Raw genomic sequence first — 23,619 nt, forward strand, 5'->3', positions numbered from 1 at the left:
TGAGTTATAGGCTGCTGCTGACTGTGAGGTTTGCTTCTGGATGGGGTCTCCAGATTGTCATGTAACATCAAATGGTGAGAAGAAAACCACTATGTAGGTCCATCTGAAGGGTTTAGAGAAAATTAACATGTCCTAAAAGGTGAGCAGTACAGCCTGAAAGTCTGAAAAACTCCTGTAACTCATGTTCTGAGCTAGTACTCAGGTATTAGGTACCATTCATCGCTTTGCAGCACCACTTAAGTAAATCAGACAGGAGAGAGCAAGTGGATAGCTTCCTACCCTCACAATGTCTTTCTTGGGGATGACACTTGTCTTCTTTTGACTCCATGAGATGACAGGTCATTGCTCCAGTGCCCTTGTGGTAGTTCTTACAGAAGCTAACACATGATTTATTAGAAGGTACATCCTCTGTTCTGAGGGATCTTCCCCTAAAAACACCACATAGTATAGAGCTGGGGTGATACGAGGTTTTCTTCCTCGTATGTTTTTTTCCTGTAGAAAAGATGGGTCTGTGTTACTACGAATTTAGATGACTGTACGTGTTGGAGGGCTCATCTATGGGTGACCATCCTGTTTTGCTAGGACCATGCCACTGAAGCTGCCGTAGGAAGATCAGTGCCAAAAAGCACTCCACAGAAAGGAGAATAATGTCATCTGTACTTCTCTTTTTGCTGTGCAGTCGAAATCCACACAGGCTACACAAGACAACATGAGGTATTTTTAAGCGATCACCTTGTTCTCATATGCTCAGATTGCTAAATGAGGGCCAGAGGGAAGGGTGATGGCAGCAGCCCAGATCCCAGGTTTTCCTGACTCACTGCTGTGTCCCAGCCCTGTCCTTCAGCAGCTTCCAAGCAAGTAATGTTTTCTGCTGAGTCACAGTATTACAAAGCATTTTCCCCTTGTGATTAATCCCTTCTTTAACCCAGGGAAGAAACAGCAAACCTGCTTCTGATTTCTGCTCTCTCCTGCCCTGGGGAAAGTGCCCAGGTCATGGAAAATGTGAATTATCCTCTGTTTTTTACCACCTCCCCCTCTTTCCTGCATCCTGCTTACACACAGCCTTACCTCTGGAGTAAGGGAACTGCCACATCTGCCTTAGGAAACCTCCAGTTATCCCGCTTGCTATCCATCTAATTAACCAACTCCTCCAGAGGATGGCTGTAAATGCTTTTTATGGGCATTTTCTTCGGGGTGAACTGCTGTTGTGTCAAAGTGCTTGTAGTACTGCTGCTGCCTTTGCTGCTCTTACTGCATGTTGCAACATCTTGCACAGCCAGTTTCCATGCACCGTCACATGTTAAATCACTCCTGACATCAGCTTTCGAGAGCCTTCAGCCCAGCCCCACCAGAGCCGGGACAGGAATCCAGGTCCTGAGCCCCAATTTCTAACTCGAGTGTTATGAAACACTTTAGACTCGTAACTTCTCTGGGCTGACCTCACTTCTCTGCAGAGCAAAACCACTGATGAGCGCACCGACCTCCAGAGGCACCGAGCATGAGGCACCTATTTTCAGCAATAGCGAGCAGTAAGTGCTGAAGCAGGTCAGATTGAAAAGCAAACCATGAGGCTCAAATCCTGCGTTTAACAAACCAGGTGCCAATATGGGGCCGTGATATATTTTTCCATTCATCATGTGTTGCAGAGATAAAAGTGTTGTGTTTTGATTTTGGGGGGGCTAAGACTCTGTGGAAAGCCTTTCCAGTGGAGCTTGTGAGATCACCCGTAATAAGATAACATAACTAATGCCAGAGGGCATCGGCATGTGTCAGGCACCCGAAGGCACCACAGCCTGGCCAAACATTGCGGTCTGGAGGCTTGTGTTTGTGGAAGGTGTTGTCACTTGTGACACTGGAGGGAAAAGACAAAGTTACTTTCAGTTGGAGACGTGTGGTCTGGGCTTGATTAAAAGCTGAAGAAATGCAGAGCGGTACAAGTAGAAAATCACAGTTACTGAAAAATAAGCATTCGTATACATGTTGGAGAGACGTCACAATTTAGCCATACTTGAAACAAAATCCCTAATTTCCTTTGTACAAAGCTGGTGTCACAACAGCCCTTTTGTCATATTTATCTCATCCCCCTGCTCTCCCCAGCCGGCCAGCCCTGACACAAAGAACAGCTGTCACAACACTGCTGCAAACAGGTTAGGATGAATGGGTGTCTGGATGTGAGCTGAATCCACTCTGTCTGAGGTCTGGAGTGAAGTTAGCTGGTCAAGAAGGTGCGGGGAATGTGAATGCAATTTGGCAAGAGCTGTTGTGAAATTTCCAAATAACAGAAAAAGAAACGGATCTGTTTTTTTAATTTATTTTTTTTTTCGGATTAGACTGCCTTTGCCAAACATTGGACGTCAGAGAACCATAAAATCATAGAATTGTTTAGGTTGGAAAAGACCTTTAAGATAATCAGGTCCAACCATTAACCTAGCACTGCCAAGTCTACCATGTCCCCAAGTGCCACATCTACACCTCTTTTAAATACCTCCAGGAATGGTGACTCAACCACTTCCCTGAGCAGCCTGTTCCAGTGCTTGACAACCCTTTTGGTGGAGGAATTTTTCCCAATATCCAGTCTAAATCTCCCTGGTGCAACCTGAGGCCATTGCCTCTTGTCCTATCGCTTGTTACGTGGGAGAGGAGACTGACAGCCACCTCGCTACAACCTTCTTTCAAGTAGTTGTAGAGAGCAGCAAGGTCCCCCCTGAGCCTCCTTTTCTCCAGGCTAAACACCCCCAGTTCCCCCAGCTGCTCCTCAGAAGACTTGTGCTCCAGACCCTTCCCCAGCTTTGCGGCCTTTTTTCTAGACACGCTCCAGCACCTCAGCGTCCCCCTTGCAGGGAGGGGCCCAAACTGAACCCGGTATTCGAGCTGTGGCCTCACCAGTGCCGAGTACAGGGGGACGATCAGTCCCCCAGTCCTGCTGGCCACACAGTTTCAGATCCGAGCCAGGCTGCTGTTGGCCTTCTTGGCCACCCAGGCACACTGCTGGCTCACGTTCAGCTGGCTGTGGACCAACACCCCAGGTCCTTTCCCACCAGGCACTCTCAGCCACTCCTGCCCCAGCCTGTAGCTCTGTGGGGCTGGTGCGACCCAGGTGCAGGACCCGCACTCAGCCTTGTTGAAGCTCACACCGTGGCCTCGGCCATCGGCCCAGCCTGCCCAGCCCCCTCTGCAGAGCCTCCTGCCCTCAGCAGATCAACTCTCCCGGCCAGCTTGGTGTCCCCTGCAAACTGACTGAGGGTGCACTCGATCCCCTCATCCAGATCGTTGATAAAGACATTAAACAGGCCTGGCCCCAGCACGCAGCCGCTTGTGACCGGCTACCAATAACTTCAAGAGGTAATAATTTCAAAGCAACGAACTAGGTCGAGATGTCATCGGAAGAGGTATGTGGAATGAACAGAAGTTCCCTGGGCAGCCTGACATTGCAACAAGATGTGCTGCCACTGCAGGGACTCACGGAGCATTGCTCAGGGTGCTGCTGCTGCTTTCACATCCTGTTATGTTTCAGGAAACTTCACTTAGTCTCTCTGAAAGTGAATGAAGTGGTTTCATTCTCATTACATTGCAGATGTCCACGTTTTATTTCGTTTCAGAGGAAAAAGGGAAGGTGAAGGGCCATTCCTTGACCAGAAACCAGATGTACCTCTTGAGAATGAAACAGAGAAGGCACAAGCCTTGCAGCTGGCTGAAATGCTGAAGGCATTTTTTTCTGGGGAAACCAGCGAAGACAAAAAAGGGAATGTTATCCCTTCCCCTCTCTTCTCAATTCCTTAAGTTCTATGTTCTGATTGTTCACAGGCAGAAGATGATTCGCTGAGTAACTGACCCAAAGGTGTTCGGTGCCTCTTGAGAGCCATGGCTAGTCAGTGTAACAGCAAGCCTGCTACAGGGAAAATGCAAGAGACCGTGGTGGTGACTTCTCCCAGAGCGAGGGCAAGAGCTGTTGTTCAAAGCTCTCCGGGACTGTGCAGCGGCCTGTCCCACTTCCCTTTTCTGCGAAGGAGAGCGTGATGCACCAGGGTGCTGCCTGCGTGAGACGGAACTGCAGCGCCTGGCTGACTCTGCGGCTGCTGCCAGTGGTGATACTACAGTAATTAATCAAACCGGCAGTCCCTAACAGGTTAACTACAGTCATTCCCTTCATTGTACACACGGGGGATTCAAAATGCAAAAGCTGTCTTGTCTGAAGAAACCCAGTAAATTAGTGTCAAAGCCCACGTGAAACTTCTTGAGGCCAAATACCCACGTTAGCAGTTATGTACTTCTTCAAAAGTACCTAACCATTGTTTTGCATGCATGTGTCTTTACTGATAATTCAAGCCATGTGACAGTTTGAATTTGTATGTCTAAAGTTAGAATTGAAGTTAAGAAAAACCTCAGGCCTGGAGGTTAATCATGAAATGTAATGAACCTGAACCCATGGGTAATTCGCTCTCTGTTTTTCTAGACATGATATTTCAATGATCAGGGTTTCTTAAAGAAGTAACCGTACTTATGATGTTTCATCTGCTGAATGGGAATTATCATTCAAATTAACATTCAAAAATCTGCAGATTATGCCCTGGTTGCATAGGCTAAGGGAGATCTCAGCAGCAGAGCACATTGAAATTACATAGCAGGTTTTTCTCAGCCTCACCCAGAGCAGGACTCATTATACTTGGACTTTTTACAAAAACACTTAAAAAAATATTCACAGCGCTCTATTATAATTGACCAACAGGTGTTTGGAGTTTAAACACATATTCATTAGGACTGTGACAGGCGTTTTTTCATAGCACTAAATGCTATGCTCCAGTCTTCCAGCTTCAGGGTTTGTTATGAGCCACACTTGCTCCCTACAGCTTTTAAAAGAAACTGAACTTTGTGAATTTTCTCTGTTAACATAGACTGTATCTCAAACAAGTTCATTTTTAAGTTTCCAGGTCTTGCAGGCTAGAACAGAAGTGGAAATGGCACTCTCTGAAAAACGTTATAGGAGTTACAGTTGGAAGATATTTAGTCTATATTGCATCTTGCAGGTACCATCACATTCCTCTGTACAGTTGTGTATTCAGATGCCTGTCAGTGCAAGTCTAATCTTTCTTTATTTTTTTAATGATTATTTTGCAGTAATGTAACAGAGTCAGAGACACCAGCCAAAAACTGGACAAGATGCTACAAGTGTTTTGGATGTGTTTGGAAGAATGTGGAACATGGCTGTTTCCTATGAGTGTGGCTGATTGCTTCATCCCAGTATCACTTCTTCCAGCCTCACTCTTATCTCCTTACCATGTATCACACTATGTAACCACAGACTTCCAGACTGGTTTTGGGGCTTTGGCCCTTTCAGTGAGGAAAGTTGTTCTATTTCTTCATCTTATCTCTACAGCTGTCATCTTTCCTAATTTCCCTGTACATCCAGGAGTGCCTCGTATCGGCACTGGCTGGCCTCAGGTCACGCCGCGGGTCTTTGCTGCTGAAATGTTAACTTTTCTGTCCTTATGGGTAACGCTTACTGAGAAAATCTGGCTGCTCCTTCATGGCCAACAGCAAGGGTTAATTGAAAAAGAAGTTCAATAAAGCGTATTGTGGGGTGAGAGGGCTGGGAAGATGCTGGTTCCCCAGCACTGGGCAGCGGTGTGAAACTCCCCCAGTTCTCATGTCAGCTCGGTGACACTGGCCAGGGTTTTGACAGCTCTGCATACCCCAGCAGCAGAATTTTCTGAGCGAAACTGGCCTGGCTTGCTGCCATCTCTTTGGCTGTTGATGCTGTTGCTGGATTTCCTTGGAGTCGGTGAGATCACAGCCTCTAAACGCTGCAGCTTCCCAGCAGTATGCAGGAGGAAAAGACCCGGTCACAAAGTCTTTTATAATGTTTAACTTAATATCTATTGAAATGGAAAACAAATTACACACACCAGCATTCCCTCTGAAATAGGATGACCTTTTCCTGCCTGCAGTGGTCTGAAAGCTGGGTACTTGTCACATCTCCCTGCATGACTGCTGTGTTTTTTTTTCAGTAGTGATGGGGACTGTGTCTCAGTGTCTTAAGAGTATCCTGTATACACAGCCTGGGTACAGCTCTTGCTTTTTACCTGTTCTGACTTGGAAATAAAACGGTGGTGCAGAATTCAATGCACAGGAAATGGTAACTGTCCTACAGGGATCTAGGTTTTGGATTGGATTAATTACAGCAAAGAGCACAACTCTGGCAATCTAGACTTCAATTTTGAAAACCTTATGGTGTCTCTTCCAGTTAATCCCACCCCTCAGAAATCTGCTTTTCAATAGCTTTCTAAATTTTGGAGTTACCGTCTTAGGAAAGGCTTTCTCACTCCCCTGTTTTCAAAAACCAGTGACTTAGCAGAAGTGTTACGTTACTGGGTCACTGGACCATCCCTCAACAAGCAAATCTTTCCACTTTCTGAATGTGTTATTGTGTTTCTCTAAAATAAATTATACTCAGGTATTTCTACTCAGTGGAGTGGACATGAAGACAGTTGGCCAGTTTCGGCACACAGAAAGCAGGTAGGAGTTTCTGTGAGCAGATAGGAAGTGAGTAAATTGCTCCATCAGAGTTGTCGTGGAGCAAATCATGCACCAAGGCAGCATGGGGCTGGCAAGGCTCCCACACATTCCTACTGTCCTCACCCCATGTAAGTCTCAGTTACACAGACAAGAAAATGCTCCCTAATAATGTTTGGTGGTTACCTTAGTCCCTTTCCATGTGCACTGTCTTTTTTCCAACCTTCTTTTTCTTGTCTAGCAGAATCAAACTGCAGCAAATAATCTCTCTTCGATTGCCAAAGGTTTACTGGGGCAGTGGAAAGATGTGTGTGTGACTGCGTTTGTCTTTTTTGGCTGGCTCATCACAATATTTTGGCTTCTAATCAGGCTGAATAATACAGTTGTATTCTGACTCTTTATTTTTATTCTCTCTTTTATTACCCTGGACATTGATGTAACTGTGCCATAACATTGTACGTTTAGCTACCTGTTGTTCTGCTATGATTCATGTGCTAACGAGTGTTCTGCTCAGACCACGATGGCTGTATCAGTCTGTGAAGTCAGCCTAAGGAACAGCTTAATGCTTTTCTAAAAGATCTGCATGTTCTATCTGTTAGCAGCCTGACTCACCCATTTCTTTGGCACACACACACCCTCCCCCACCCCCCTCCAATTCCATGGCTTTCAAAAAACATACACTTGAAAAATGTCTCCTCTCTTTAGAAAGAGGAAAACCAGTGATATTGTTGCCAAACTATCCCATTACTGAGATAAAGTAGTACAAGGATCATTCTTGGGCTGACTGTAATAAAAATAATGACAACAGAATAAATCATATTTGCAACATGGAATACCGTATTAGTCATCTACAAGCGTGCTGTGTGTGTTGCCTGTTCTGGAAGGGGAGTTCAGCGCTTTTTGCAGGGAAATGAGAGGGCTGAGAACGTGACATGTTCACACTCAAACCTGTGGGCAGGCCAGGAGAGGACCAGACTGACCCTCTTTGACCTCTACTTAGCATGGGTAAAAAGTTCCCAGTTCTTTGCCTTCAAGGCCCTGGAGATGGAGGTTACTGGAAACTGAAAGCAGTAATAAAAGGATTCCACCAGAACCCCATATTGGTGATTTTTGCAGTAAATGTAGTGACTGAGGTCCCTGCATTTTGAAGTAGCTCTCTTGAGCATCTTCTGGCAGTATAGTTATGGTAGCATGAGGCTCAGGAGAAAGTGCAAAACTTCCCTAGAAAGCTGGGGAGTTAATTGAGTACTTCTCCTGAACACAGTATTGCTGCAATTAGTTTAAAGGCTTAGGTACAGCAGGATATAGCTACCTAAAATATCAGCTTACCTCTTTGGAGTTAAGGTCTGACGCTTGCCCTATATCTTATGTTAAAAAAAAGTTGCTAGAACAGAACGGCAGCACTGTATGTGGTCTTTCCTTTGGGCAGGGAACAGAGAAGCACATGTCAACATCCCCTTTGTGGGAATTCACAGACAATCTCTGGTACTAACAGTATTTTGTATGGATATTCATGGCCAAAATAAAGGGATATGAAATGCACTGAAGACTGAACCATCTGTGGAAGGCTGCCATGCAGAAGGGCTACCAAGACCAGCAGCCATCTTCACGGATGGCCTCCACAGGTTTAATTTATTGCTCTGCCACAGAGCTGGTCCTTGCAAGCAGTTCAGTTTTTCTCCCCACCAAATGTGTGTGTTTCCTCCAGAATGTATGGTTCATCCAACACCTCCTGGGAAGGCAGGGGAGCTCTCCGGAGGAGCCACCTGGTAAGTCCCTTGCCTGCTCTCCGGGAACTCTGCAATGCCTCTGCCCCAAGAGAAGGGCACGGGGAGCCAGTGGAGGTGGCTCTGATGGGACTGGGCAAGGGGGAAGGCTGTAGAGAAGGCAGTAGATGAAGGGCATGGGGTTACAGCCCCAGTTTGGGGAAATGGTAAAGCACCTGCAAGGTGGCGAGTTTCCTACCTGTACCGGAGTTGAACTAAGTAGCTTTTTAGGACCGTCTGGAGTACAAGCAACGTAAAATGATCTTCTGATACAATGTGAAAACAACTATCCCCAAATGAGTTACTTGGTTTGAAAAATTACTTATTTTTTGGCAGTGGAAAATTGCTTGGAGGAAAACTTTTTTTAAAAAACCCGTTTATCAGTCTTTCAGAATATTTCACATTTCTCGGGAACGGCGTGGGTGTTTTGGATCAACAGAGTAGGGTTTTAAAAATAGCGACATGGACTCCTACTACCTTTCTAACAGCTAATCAGTAGTTTTATGCCAGAGCGATTTCGCTTTATCAAACTTGTATGAGGTCTTCTGTGGCTTCTCAGTTGTAACTGCCTAGGAAGTCCCAAGAATAAAGAAAATTTCCTGAGTTTAATTTAAATAGCAGAACTTACTGATGGCCAAAAAGGTTGAAATATTTTTCTTGCCTTAAGATATTTATGAGTTATTTTTATATTTACCTTGCACAACATTGCTACAAAACCTGCCTAGCAATTTTTAGGAAAAAATATTTGTTCTATAAATGTGCTTTAAAAGGCTTGTGAATTCTCTGGCTGCTAATTTTGATGAGCAGGGTGCACACATCTGGCACGTAGTCTTTGTGCAAAGTCCTGCTTTGTAGTTCAGCATTGCCTTCAGTGTTTAGTAGACCTCTTATTCTTCCTTCTGCTCCAGCACCCACACAAATCTTACGATAACTCTCGAATAACATGCCCTGGCTGTATTAAGGAGGTGAGATACCATATATAGGAAATGCGACCTCGAGTTTATGTTTCAAAAAAGTTGTTGTGTGCTTGTTAGGGTTTGCATATTAACAGACAGTTTAGGTATATTGTAATGATCTTGAGTTTAATCCCTAAAAGTCTTACTAGCTGTGCTCTGACTGTATTCAAGAAATGATTTTGGAAGCAACAGACAGAGGAGAAGGGGTGAATTCAGCTGTTATTTGAGAAAGTGTAGTAGTTGGTTAATCTGGGAAGTTATGCTGAGATCAGTTTAAAATAGGCATGACGACTGTGAGTTGTAGTGTGTTACCTACGTTCTTACATTAGGACAAGCGTTATTGGGCTTGTTCATCAAATGGTAAAATTAATAGCTTGCGCAATACGTGCAGTTTGTTCCTTTTAAATTCCCTCCCTTCAAGTCTCAATGATAGTGTGTTCCAGTAAATCAACAGCAGAGATTTTTTTTCCTTCCTGGTATTTGTCTGAAGCTTCAAATATTGTTATTTTAGCCCTTACAAACTGAAACCAACCAATAGTAGTTTGACACATCTCTCCTTTCGAAGCTGGCAGACAACACTGTGAAATCCCACATACGTATCTCTGCCAAGTGGAGAAGGAAAGCAGAACGAGGGAAGGAGCTCCATCGCTATACTGTACAGCCGGCTGGCGAGAGGTGCGTCAGCAGAATGACTCTTGCTTGACATAATCAAATAGGAGACTGTGGGGGGCCATGTACAAATAATTAGGCTTATTTCTCCTCAGGGCTTTATTCACTGCTGGAAATGACATGTGAAACGGAAGAGGCAGATTAGGAATGAGGTCTGAGAAGACAGTGTTTGAAAGTCTGCTTGTACTGTAACCACTTTCACTGGAAGAGAGGTCCCCAGGGCTTGATTTGCTTCTCCAGAATGAACTTGACCCTTTTAAAAACAATGTTTAAAACCTTTTTTTAAAAAAAATTCTTATTTAGGGTTAGTTCTCAGATCATTTTAAAATATTATCTACCCTGAAGTATTTTATAATCATTTAGGTAGTAATTACACACTGCATGCTAAGGATAAGCCAACTGCCCTCCAAGGTTTAGGATATAAAATGAAGGTGTTCATAATGGCCCCCTCCCAGTCGAACTCTAAACCTAATGTTGAGAGACATGCTTAGTTCAAAATGAAACACAAACGAAAGACCTTACTTAGTCTGAAGAACTTGTAGAGACACAATAGTTCCTATAATTGCTCAAAACCTTTTCTTCCTTGGCACTGGAAGTTACCGCCAGTAGGGGAGGACTCAGGCATGGTCCTTTTGTTACCTTCTGTACTACAGAAGGCAAACCACTGGCAATGTCTTGGTTGTCATAAGAAGCCCCTGCAGGCCACTGATTATGACCAATCTTTAAAAGCTAAACAGTGGTGTTTTTCATTTTCCAAGTACCTAAAGCCAAAGTCATTGCAATCTTCAGCATCTTAGCAAAAAAATTGTGATATATGAAGGCATGGAGACAGTATCAGAAGAGAGGGAGACCTGATTCCTCTGCCATTAATTACTTTGTGTAGCTGAAGCTGTCTTGAAATAATTTTATTTCGTGACGTAATTTTATTTTATGAAAAATGTTGGTATTTTTTGATCCAATCTATAGATATCCTCAGGAAAAGCTCTTTGTCTTCCGTTTTCCATAGGATTAATATTAATGTCATCTTTTACCTCAGATAATTCATATATGTGAGGTATTAGAAGGCTGTGGTAGAAATCCTGTTGCAGTCAGCACCACTCCACCATTCCTGGAGTAGAAAATTTCAGGAAAGACATGGATGGCGATAGATGAGAGGGGCATTGTCTGTTGAAAAAGAGTGGAAGTGCCGGGCAGCTGTCTCCTCCCCTAAGCAGCACTCATCCTGGACTTTGCATGAGGTGAGAATCCCCTGAAGAAAATAGCTCATGTTCCTGGAACTAAAGGCGATCTCACAATATATAAACCCAGCAGGAGCCAGTGTGACCAGGCCTGTTAATGTGCTGCTAAGCAATTTCCTTCTAAACCTTCTAACATTTTTAAGTGGGATGTGATATTCATCACAGAGTAGTCATGGACTTGAAGTGGACAAACCTTTATAGCACCTCTACAAAATACTTTTTAAAGGGTACATATGCATGTAATTTCACTTGAAGAATCAAAGTCCCTTTATAAGTAAAGAAAATGCTTTAAAAACTGCTGGAAGCTTTTTTCTTTTTTTTTCTTTTTTTTTTTTTTTTCCTTTTTTTTTTTTAAATAAACACCATAGTGATATTGGTTTCCATGTCCTTTCTAATGAATATGGGAAAACTGATATTTCTGTTCAAATACATCCTCTTTTTTTTCTCATTTCCTACCTTTTTTACCTTCATTAAGTCTATGGAGCAGGTTGGCTGAGGTTTTCCCTGTCTGGTGGAGAATTTCTTGGATGTCTCTGAGACCAGGCTTTGCAAGGTCTCATGCTGAAGAGGCAGAGATGTTGATTCACTGGCCCAGACCTTTCTGCTCTTCTTCAAGACCAAAAGTTAAGCAGCTCGTGAAGCTGGAAAGTTGGTAAACTGAAAATTGTAAAAGGAGAAACAGTCTAGCTAAAGAAGTCAGTTGCTCAACTTACACTTTGCAGTGTCAGTGTTTAGTTCCCTAGTTACCTTATCATCGTTGTGGATTTTCCTAGAGCAACAGGCCCTAAAATTCTACTTTGGTGACTCCTTTCTTTCAAAAATAAAACTAAAATTTTGGAGAGCAAGTTATTAAGAAATTAATATGTATACTGTTGTTGTCTTACTAAGTTACATATAATTGAAAAATCTCCTTAGCAAAATCAGTTTATTTTTTAAGCTCTTTTCATGATTTTTAGCTAGTTTTTGTTATCAATGACAATGCAGCATAGGCATTTAACTGTTAACATTATCTTTTAAAAAAATATCACTGTACTTCATTAATGGGATGAAGGCAGATCCCATAGTCTTTGCACGGATGACGCTGGGGTAGTCTGCCTAATAGCACGGGATTGAAGGGGCACCTCCAGCTCATTTATGTGCTCTCTAAAGCTGCTCCCTTTAAAAGTCAGTGTCATGGCAAACTGAGAAAAATAAACAATAAAATATAGTTATTATTTCTACTGCTCTTCCCTTAAATATATGACATCAAAGTAAGGGGAAGTAGGAAGTGTCCCACATTAGTCAATCTTGTAGCTCAACAAAAGCTTTAACCTATTGCAATAGGAAATCTGCAGACTTCCTTTAACCACAATGTAATTTGCTAAATGCTTGTGCTCTTACGACATACGAATGAATGGTCTTGCAAAAGGTATTGCATCTTTCATCCTGAAAGATGGATATCCTGTTTCACTTGGGACAAGGGAAAACGTGCTTATATAAGAAAATGAAAGCAAACTGTGTGGTAATGAACTCTGCAACTAGTTCAAGAAAGCAATAGTGAAATAAAACCGCAAGTTAGCAGAAGAAAAAAGTTCTGTGCCTGGTGTTTTGTTTTTCTAAGTCTCTTAAAAGATCTTATTCTTTAAAGATTTTTAAAAATGCACAGTGTCTTGTCACATACCTAATTGCTGATCAGTTATACTGATTTGACAGACTGCACTAGCTATCTCTAAGACTCTCCTACTCAAAATTGGATTTCTTTTCAAGAAATTTTGCTGTCCTAAACTTTATTGCTTTTGAATTATCTGAAACATTTGATCACAAAACACAAGTGCTTTTTCCTCTATTTTGAACAATGGCATGATCCACTGAAATAAGTTTTCTAGACTGAGGAAAATATGACTTTCTCAGTTGCCCTTCTGAGACATGATTCTGGTGGATCAGCTTTTGTTAGGTGAACAGTCTTTGCCTGCATCAGTGTAAAAATGATAGCCAGTGTGTGGCTGTGAAGCATGTGCATATAACATAACAACAATATATTGTATATTATTATAAATTACATGTTATAGTTTATATGTATTTTTACAAACAATTTCCCCTTCCTACTGTAACCACATATCCTGTAATTGCAAGGATGACTTCAGGGAATGACATGAATGGCATTTTTATGAAACTTTTCATGGAATTATGAAATTGCTACTGCAATAATTTTAATTTGGGGATTTCCCTAAATACCAGAGAACAACAACAGCCTACATCAGATCTCAGAAAAACCCATCAAAGAAGTTGCATACAGTTGTAGAGGAAGGAATAGTGCAGTGCAACAAGTATGACTTCAATGGCACTTTCATCATCACAATTTCATTTTTTCCACGAATCACTACAAAAAACCCAAAGGGCCTCTTTTTAACCATACTACTTTTAAACATTCATGGAGTTGAAGCAGCTGATCACTCCAGACAGTGGCAAGAGAAGGGCCTGCTTGTAACGTGTGTTGTGGCTTTGGTGAGGGGCGCAGATGGATCACGCAGCACACCAACCCTTGCTGTCTAGAAGATCTCTCCAGGAACAGTGGTGTCTGGCCACCGTCAATCAGGCTACAGAGGCATCTAGGTTTTGTTGGAGCTGGTGCCGGCACAGAGCCTGTCCCCAGATCACAGCAGGAACCAAAGGGAGTGCCTGTTTGCCGTGGTCTCGCAGTATTAAGGACATGCATAATTTTCAGAAGGATCCATGGGTACAGACTTTGTGAGGAATCACAGAATAACAGAACGGTCGGGGTTGGAAGGAACCTCTGGAGATCATCTAGCCCAAGCCCCTGCTAAAGCAGGCTCACCCAGAGCAGGTTGCACAGAATTGCATCCAGGTGGGTTTTGAATTATCTCCAGAGAAAGGGACTCCTCAACTGGGCAGCCTGTTCCAGTGCTCTGTAACCCTCAAAATAAAAAAGTGTTTCTTCATACTCAGATGGAACTTCTCATGTTGCAGTTTTTGCCCGTTGCCCCTTGTCCTGTCGCTGGGGACTGCTGCAAAGAGCCTGGTCCCATCCTCTTGACACTCACCCTTAAGACAATTGATTACGCTGATGAGATCCCCCCTCAGCCTTCTCCTCTCCAGCTCCACAGCCCCAGCTCTGCCAGCCTCTCCTCACCAGGGAGGTGCTCCAGGCCCCTCACCAGCTCCGCAGCCCCCGCTGGGCCCTCCCCAGCAGCTCCCCGTCTCCCGTGACTGGGGAGCCCAGCGCTGGGCCCAGCACTCCCGATGGGCCTCACCAGCCCGAGCAGAGGGGCAGGATCAGCCCCCCGCACCCGCCGGCCACGCTGCCCCTAACGCGCCCCAGGGTCCCACCCGCCTTCTCGGCCACAGGGCCACCGCTGGCCCGCGGGCAACCGGCTGTCCCCCAGCACCGCCCGGCCCTTCCCCGCAGAGCTGCCCCCCAGCAGCCCCCCCCCAGCCTGTGCTGGTGCAGGGGCTGTCCCTCCCCAGGGCAGGACCCCGCGCTGGCCCCTGTGGGACCCCACGAGGTCCCCTCCCCCCGGCTCTCCAGCCTGCCCAGGCCTCGCTGAGGGCAGCACGGCCTGCTGGTGTCCCGGCGGTTCCTCCCAGTTTGTGCCATCGGGAGACCTGCCGAGGCTGCGCTCCGTCCCCTCAGGTCACCCGTGACCCAGCTGAACGGGACGGGACCCGGTGCTGAGCTGGGGCACAGCGCTGGCTACAGGCCCCCAGCTGGGCTCTGCGCCGCTGGTCACAGCCCCCGAGCTCTGCCCTCAGCCCCTGCTCAGCCCATCACTGCCCACCCGCCTGACCCACGCTCCTGAGCTTGCCCGGGGGCTCTGGTGGGGGACGGTGTCAAGAGCCTGGCTGAGGTCAAGGTAGGCACCATCCACCGCTCCCCTCATCCACCCGGCCAGTCATTCCGCCGTAGGAGGCTGTCAGGTTGCCAGGCACGGCTTCCCCTTGGTCAATCCACGTTGACTGTCCCTGGTGACCTTCTTTTTTTCCACGTTTGGAGCTGACCTCCAGGATGAGCTGTTCCATCACCTTTCCAGGGGTGGAGGTGAGGCTGACCAGCCTGTCCTTTCCTGGGTTCTCCTTCTTGCCCTTTTTGTAGACTGGAGTGACACTGGCTTTCCTCCAGTCCTCAGACACCCTCCTGTTCTCCATGCCCACCAAAGATGATGGACAGTGGCTCAGCAATAACGCCTGCCAGCTTTCTCAGTGCTCGGGGGTGATCCCATCAGGGCCCACGGGTTTGTGGGTGTCAGGTTTGCCTAAACGATCTCTAACCCGATCCTCCTCGACCAAGGGAAAGTCCTCCTGTCTCCAGACTTTCTCTCTTGCCTCCAGCATCTGGGGTTCCTGAGGTCCGGCCTCAGCAGCAAAGACGGCATTCAGTACCACCGCCTTCTCTGGGTCCTTTGTCACCAGACACCCCCCTCATTCAGCAGCGGGCCCACATTTTCCCTAGTCATCCTTCTGCTACTGATGTACTTGAGGAAGCCTGTCTTGTCCTTGACATCCCTTGCCAGATTTAATTCTCAATTGACCTTTGCCTTCCTCGTCGCATCCCTGCATGTTCTGACAACGTCCTATGTTCCTCCCAAGTGGCCTGTCCCTTTTTCCATGATCTGTCTGTTTGAGTTTTGCCAGAAGCTCCTTGCTCTTCCATGCAGGCCTCCTGCCCCCTTTGCTTGATTCCTTACTCATAGGGAAGCTCCGACCTTGAGCCTGGAGGAATTGAAGCCTGAATATCAGCCAGCTCTCTTGGGCCCCCCTGCCTTCCAGAGCCCTAACCCATGGGATTCCTCCATCAGGGCTGCAATCTTACTGCCCTGCTTCCTGCATGCAGGATCCTGAACTCCACCATCTCATGATCACTGCAGCCGAGGCTGCCCCCAGCCTTCACATCCCCAGCCAGTCCTTTGTTTGTTAGTACAAGGTCCAGCAGCACACCTCACCTTGTTGGATCCTGCCACCACCAGTGTCAGAAAGTTATCATCGGTGCTCTGCAGGATCCTCCTGGACTGTGTGTGCCTAGCTGTGTTGTCTTTCTAGCAGATATCAGGGTGGTTGCAGAAAAAACATTTTGATGCTAAAACTGTTCACATGAGTAGTCACCAGAGCCTGTCTAGGAATCAGAGGTTCAGTCATAGCACTGAGGCTCATTTCAGTCATGTTTGAGACTTTTAGGAAATGGTGTGCATGTGTTCAATTTTAGATATCCTGATTATTCTCATTCTGCAAAGTACTATATGCAGGAAACAATTTTCTTTGGTAAGTTCCTTGTTTACAAAGCTAAGTATGACTTTATTTTCAATCCATTGTGATGTCCTCCATTTGTTATCTAAATAATTCGCCACTTTGGTGTATTTTGCCTTTCACATTTATGACCTAAATGCGAAAGAAATATCACCTAAATGTAGAAGTGTTCTCCAGAGGAACTTGTGTTTTCTGTCTTTTAGAGGACTTTGAAGCCATAACATAAGTTGTGGTTTTCACATTTTGAAAAGCATTGTGACTTGTGAAGGGAAGTATTTTCATCGCACTTCAGGAGTTGATAAATGTTAGTACATGGATAAGAAAAATAGTGTCTAGGCATTACTTCATTATTTCTCAGTGCAGTTAACCATTAACACAGTTTATTGTGTTTTATTTAATGAATGAAGATTCCATTCCTTTAGAAACGAGGCCATTCATTTTCAATGCCCAGATTCGCACTTAACAAAGGCAGTTCTCACCTCCTCTTCTAACAAGTGGCTCCACTAAAGCTGCTGCAAGTCTAATGTGGATCTGCATTGGCACTAGAAGAAGAGTTAACTGATGTAATGCATTTTTTACCTGCATCAGTTATGGGTCTGGGGTGCATTGGTGAGATTTAGAAATAGACCTGGGAAAAGCATCAGGACTTCGTGCAAAGCTGTACACAACAAAGAGGAATTCTGCACTGGGGGGATCCCAGTTGGGCTAATTCCCATGAATGACTCCTTTGCTCAGCAGTGGACCCCAAAGGAACTATTCCCTCCATTACTCCAAAGATACTCCCACTGAACTGCACTCATGTAACAACCTATTGTCTTCAAGAGACAAAATATTTATGCTTGATTCATACATTTCATTGAAAGAGAGACTGTGCTTCCCTTGAGCCTAGCTGTATTGGACTGAGAGAAGACGATCCTGATGCCACACACACTGCATGAAACCCAAGGTCTTGGCAATGACACTTCCCACGGGCTTTCCCTCTAGCCCCAGCCAAGAATGCCTCCCTCTCTGCTCTGCTGCTCAGACAAAGGCAATAAAAAGAAAACTGGCAGAAGTAATTTACTGCTTTAAACAAGAAATAAAACCTCACAAGACCTTCGAGGGGAACACAGAAACAGCCACAATGCAGAAACAGTATGCCTCATCTAATCCAGTGTTTATGAGTGTATATATCTACTAAAATTGTCTGGGATGGCCTATGGAAGCTGGCCTAGACAAAGCATAGATGAAGTCTTTCAACATGTTTATGTTGTGTAAAGGAAACACTATGCCTTGAAAAAGTTCTTGAGACCCAGGGCTTGGGATCTTGCCCTTCCCTATTTCAGTAGGGCCTGTAGCAATGGGACAAGGGGTAATGGTTTTAAAACAAAAGAGGAGAGACTCGGACTAGATATAATGAAGAAATTTTTTATGATAAGGGTGGTGGAACACTGGATCAGGTTGCCCAGAGAAGTGATAGAGGCCCCATCCCTGGAAATATTCAGTGTCAGGTTGGATGGGGCTGTGAGCAACATGATCTAGTTGAAGAGGTCCCTGCTTTTTGCAGGGGGGTTGGACTAGACAACTTTCAAAGGTCCCTTCCCACCCAAACTATTCAATGATTCGATGAACCAGGCATCTTATCAGAGAAGATCAGGTTAGTCAGCCGTGATTTGCCTGTGAACAATCTATGCTGACTGCTCCCAATCATCTTCATAACCTTCACGTGGCTGGAAAAGATTTCCAGGAGGATTTGCTCTGCAGCCTTCCCTGTACCTAAGACAAAGCTGAATAGCCTGCATTTCCCTGGGTGGTTGCTCTTGAAGATAGCTGTGATGTGTCTCTTTCTAAACATCAGGCATCTCCCTCAGTCACAATGACTTTTCAAAGATGATAGAGAGCGCCCGCACAACTCCTCAGGACTTTCAGGCCCATCCGATCTGGTCCTGTAGACTTGTTTCTATCTGATTGGCTTCAATGCTCTTTAACTGTATCTTACTCAACTATGAGCAACTCCTCACTCTGCTGAAGCCCTGAGTGCACCAATAGGCTGTAATTGCCTTAACCACCCTCACCTGGGATCTCCACCCACACCCCCACTGACCATGAGGCCAGGAGCTCTCTTGAGCCCAGGTCCAGACGATGAGTCCCTTCCTGAGCTATGTTGCAGCTGTAGGACCTATTTCCAGACCTGTTTCCTGGTGGTCATGACTCATTGACTTCCTGGGTTGACCTTGGATCTGACTCGTTACCTTGCTTTTGCCTGATGATCACTGGATGGTTGATAGGACCTGGTGCTGTCGCTGCTCCTACTCCAGGGCTGTGGGACCGTACCCCTGTGGCAGGATCCCTGCCTGTGCTGTCTTTACCCTTGTCTCACCCTCCCTGGTGAAGCAGCCCTCCCCTTGCTGCCCTCTGGCATGCTCACACAGACTAGGCTAGTAGGATCAGGGAAATGGGAGACCAGACGGCAGACCTTACTGTTGAAACGTAAGGCCAGAGAGAAAAGCAGTCAGCCTACTCCGTGTCTTTTGTCACCAGGTTCCCTGCCCTGCTACACAGCAAGGCCATGTCTTCCTTAGATTTCATCTTGCTGCCAGCGTGCTTTTAGAAATAATTCTTGTTGGCCAAAATGACCTCTATGTGTTCCAGCCTAGGTGAACTTTGGCCTTCCCGGCTTCACTCTGCAAATTCAGACAAGGCTTCTATGTTCTTCCCGGGTAGCCTGTCTCTGCTTCTACCTTCCGCGCGCTTTCCTTTTGCGTTTGAGCTCAGTCAGGAGCTGTATGGCTCTTCCATGGGCCCCTTCTCCAGTGTTCAGTTCCTGCATATCAGAATGGGCTTTACTTAGTTCAGAGCTCTCCTCAGCTCTCATCAGGGTTAGCTGGGAGCTTTTGAGTTGTTTCAGTGCAAACCAAATCTGTTATTGGGCTTTCCTATAAAGTAAATGTCCCTTGCTGAACCAGAACTGGGACATCTGAGACATCACTTCACTGTAAAAGATATTGTGAGGTGGTGAAGGAACTAGTGGTGGACAGAAATATGAATGCAAAATCATAATATTACTTTCAGTGTGAATGGCTAAAATGCTAGTCTTGCGCAGTGCTGTCTCTTCTGATCTGCATGCAGAGCTGCATCGTACACTCTTACACGCAGGGAATATTGTAGGTTTTCAGTAGTTTCAGTCCACTCATCCTCTAACACAAAAGCAAATGGCTACTAGCCCTAGCGCCAGTTGCTATCGTGCTGGGCCAGGACAGCTCTCTGGAGGACAGCGGAGGGTGGCAGGAGCTTGAGCAGGGTTGCATGGGGTCCCTGCCGCCTGTCTCTGCACACAGGTGGTGACCAGCTGGGACGCTCAGAATACAGCTGTGCAGTGGCTCCTCTGCACGGCAGGTCCGTGCTGGGGCTGTACAGTTCTCGCTGCAGAGGAACGGCTTCAAACCCTCTTCTTCCAGGTATGGACCTGCTACCTGGCACAGCTGCCGCAGCTCACCCTCGAGTGTCACAGCAGCAGCTGCTCGCTCCTTGCTGGCCCTGCCTGCGGACTGCAGCAGTGTAGTGTTAATGAGCTTTGTCAAAAGCCTGTTAAATTCTGCTAACTGTTGTAGCAGCTGCTTTGCTGATCCTTAGTAGCTTCGTACAAATCCAAATCAAGATTTTATATGAACCTTTATGGGCAAAGCCTTAATTGGTCGAAAGATATGAGGTGACTGACTTTCTGCCCACCTCCTGTTCCAGTGGAGACCTCCCAGTTCTGAATGCACTGAGCCTGACCCAGTCTTTGTTTTAGGGGAAAACCCACCATATTGTATAGCAATATAAATATGTATATCACCACATCTTCTCAACAAGTATTTTGACATCAGAGAAAACTAGTGGTGACAGAAAACACAAACCCTTTCATGGTGTGGGAGTGACAGCAGCACATTGTGTTCAGAGGACGGGATTGGGGAAATAACTTATTTCACACATGTGCTTTATACCAGCTTACAGACATGGTGCAGACTGGTGACTCTCACATCCACACAATGATGTCATCAAGGTTTGCTGGACAATGCCTCAGGTGTCAGGTAGAACTGGGAATGCTGCAAGTTCTATCAGGCCAAATTTGTGCACAGATAATAAAGCAACTGGGAATAAGGACAAAATAGCCCTAATTTTACAGAAATAACTTCAAAAAAGATGGTTTAGTTTGCCTGCAGTGAATTCCATGAAAATATTTTTCTTTTGATATTAGCCCAATTTGTATGAATAACAGCTAATTAAAGATAAAATAAAGGATGGAAAAAACCTTCTAATAATCTATTAAAAAAAGCTCTCGGGATTTTAAGAGGTAATATGTACTTAATGGAGGGGCTAAAAATACAGCTGCATGTAATTACGGCAGGAAAAAGTTCCCAAAGCTGGTCTGCAGAGCTTCCCCAAAAATGGTGTTCGGTAACGTGTCCTTAGGGAGACGAAGGAGAGCAGATTTCACCTTACCTCCTTCACATGCCTTCTGACAGGACCCTTCGAACCCCACTCTTCATGGGGCCGTATGCTCACTTTTAACCCAGCCGCCTAGGTAAGCGGATCCATCTACCTGCCCCTGAGCAGCCAGCATCTCCGCTTGCTGTCAGCATTGCTTCTCCATGGCAGCTGCTTTCCAGCCCCAGCGCACCGGGAGCTCCAGGCTTTTTCTGTCTCGTCCCAGCCCCGAGCTTTGGTGGTACCGTAGCCAAAGCACCCCAGCATTTTGTCGGGGGAGCAGTCTTTCAATTATTTGCCTGGGAGCTTCTTTTTTTGAAATGTTTCTCATGCCTCAATCTAGACTTTTTTTTTTTTTTTAATTTAAAACCTTGAAGCCGGTTTAGTTCTCATCCTAAATGTCAATTATTTTTTTTTTCTTTCTTGACTACAGAGAATTTCCCGGTGTTTGTGAAGCTGCGTCTTTGTGCTCCCCTGTACCGCTCCCGCTGGAACGAGGGCGAGCTGTGGCCGGGCCAAAGCGGGGCCCCGCGCACCGGGCCCCTCCGGGCGCTAGGGGGCGCTCGCCGGCCGCCCTGCTCCTCCCGCCAAGCTTAATTAAAACCCGAGCGTGCTGCCCGTGGGTAAAGGTAAACAAGAATATGGAACATTTAGGTTACGAGAAAGCAGGTAGTGACATTACGGTAAAGCGGTAGGAATCTAAATATTAAATAGCTATAAACAATACTTTAAACAGTATGATTTGAGTCCTAATCGCTATTTAAAACAGCAGCCTGCAGTGATGACAATTTTTACAAGTGGCTGATGAATTGAGTTACTCGGCCAAATGTATCTTAAGGGTTTGATATTCCACAGGATAACTTAGCCCCTTTAAAGTATTTAAGGTCAGAAACCAGAATCATGCAGAGCAGGTTATCCAAGGTATCCAAGTATGGTGTGAGCGGATGGCTTCCCAAAGGGCAGGAGGAGCAAGGCAGCTCTCTGGTCCCATAGTGAAACACAAATGCGCTTTGGAAATCTTTTCCTTGAAAGATATGATCCAGTCACAAAATCTAGGCCAAGCTTTATAGAACATTATATTAATAGAGAGAGGGAGGAGAAGTTAAAAGGGAGTTGAACAAAACCTTCTGGGTTTATTGAAAAGCATTTTTTTGCCCATATCTCTTCCAATGAATAGCATGTAAGTGATGGAGGAGGGGGAAAAACCTAGAAAGATTTACTTGACAAAAATGCAAAGTAGGCTATATTAATGGAGACCAACAGAAAGACATTGAATGCAAATTAAATTAAGCAGAGATCAGTTCAAAATTACAGTCTTTTCAACTATGCCCTTTGTTCAAATACTGAATCATTTATGATTAGATTTTGTGCTTTATTTGGCCAAGCACTCTGAGGTGCGGAGCTCCCTCCTTTAGCTTCAGCTAATCCAGAGATTACTGGAGCTGGTGGAGGCAAAAGACATTGAATTAGTACAGTATTTAAAACATCTGTATAAAATACTACTACTGTGTTAAAATTAAAATGGGAAACTTCAAAAAGTGAAAATGCTGTTGCAAATGCATCTGGCTCATCGTTTTTGTGGCTGGATGGCATCACCCCCATCTGGCTGTTTGGCTCCACCACCATTGGAGTCCTTGGCAATGTTTGATGACAAGTGTGTTCTGGTGGCAGCTTCTAATTCAGGGGGGAGATTCAACCACCCAACCTGCAAATTAACTTGGTATTGTAGGAAATCCCAATTTCTCATTTTCTGTAGTCAAAATTTTGGTTTTTATGAAACAGATGTTGTGCTTTTTTTAAAAAAAAATTGTGATTTGGAATGTTGCCTGACTTTTTAAAGGGTATAAGTAATAATTTCCTATAAATAGAAATTTCTCATAAAAAGGTAAAGCCTTTCAACTACCTGTGAAAAAAGTTTTAATAAAATTTCTGGCTAGTTCTGGGATTTGCTCCCTTATTTACATAGATAATCCTATGCAAACTCAAGGGGAAACATGAAATTACCATATTTTTAAAGGTAGCTAAAATTGGAACAAAGTCCATAGGTCTTAGTAATATGGGTTATGTGTTTGGATTTAAATTTGCAAGACACAAAACAGCTACCCATTATTTGTCATTATTGCTAAATTAATATAGAAAAAAGCAAGGGATTGTTACTTCTGGGAGATTGATTGGCAGTGTGCAAAGTGGACAGCAGAGCTGGAAAGGAGGCTGCAGGTCCCTGGGTGATCCAGGGCAAGACTCTCTATCACTGTCATGACAAATAGAGCTGTAAGGCAACTGTTACAGACTGTAACTGATCCATTGGTTCCAGATATGCTCAACAATCAGTATGTAGATAAGCTAATTTACAGTATATTACTCAAACTAAAGGATGTTTCTACGCTCCGCTAATAGTTCCAAAAGGTTATTATTTTCTAGTTAGCGGATAAGACAAAGCCAGACCCTAAGTGATGGAGAAGCTTTATTTTTATGTAGTTTTGTGGTTACATTCTTGAACAATTGTGCATTCATTTGAAATGGTTTGTAATCCATCAGGACCAGACTGGAATACCACAAGTATTAGGCAGAAACTATGTGATGAAGATAGAAAAGAAATTAAGGCAGGTTGGAAAGCACAAGTGAGCTGTGGACAGGGATTTAAGGGAATGCTTTAAGTGGCAATTTGCAATTGGAACATGGGAAATGCCGGAATGTAACACTGTAATGGTACATAGTATACAAATCAATTCATGTATTATATTGCAGATTGTAATTATGCAGCAATAGGATATCCACTTTATGCATTATAAT

At 44.8% G+C, this 23,619-nt stretch overlaps 1 long non-coding RNA gene across 1 annotated transcript in view; it reads left to right on the forward strand.

Moving 5' to 3' along the window:
* Positions 1-23,381, forward strand: part of LOC308061780 — a 49,391-nt gene extending 26,010 nt beyond the window's left edge. Inside the window, exon 5 of the long non-coding RNA XR_013927352.1 lies at positions 583-23,381. This is a non-coding gene — a long non-coding RNA (uncharacterized lncRNA). The remainder of the gene's footprint in view (positions 1-582) is intronic.
* Positions 23,382-23,619: the final 238 nt, after the last annotated feature.

This window comes from Falco punctatus, assembly GCF_963210335.1.
Source record: "Falco punctatus genome assembly, chromosome: 4".
Classification (NCBI taxonomy): Eukaryota; Metazoa; Chordata; class Aves; order Falconiformes; family Falconidae; genus Falco; species Falco punctatus.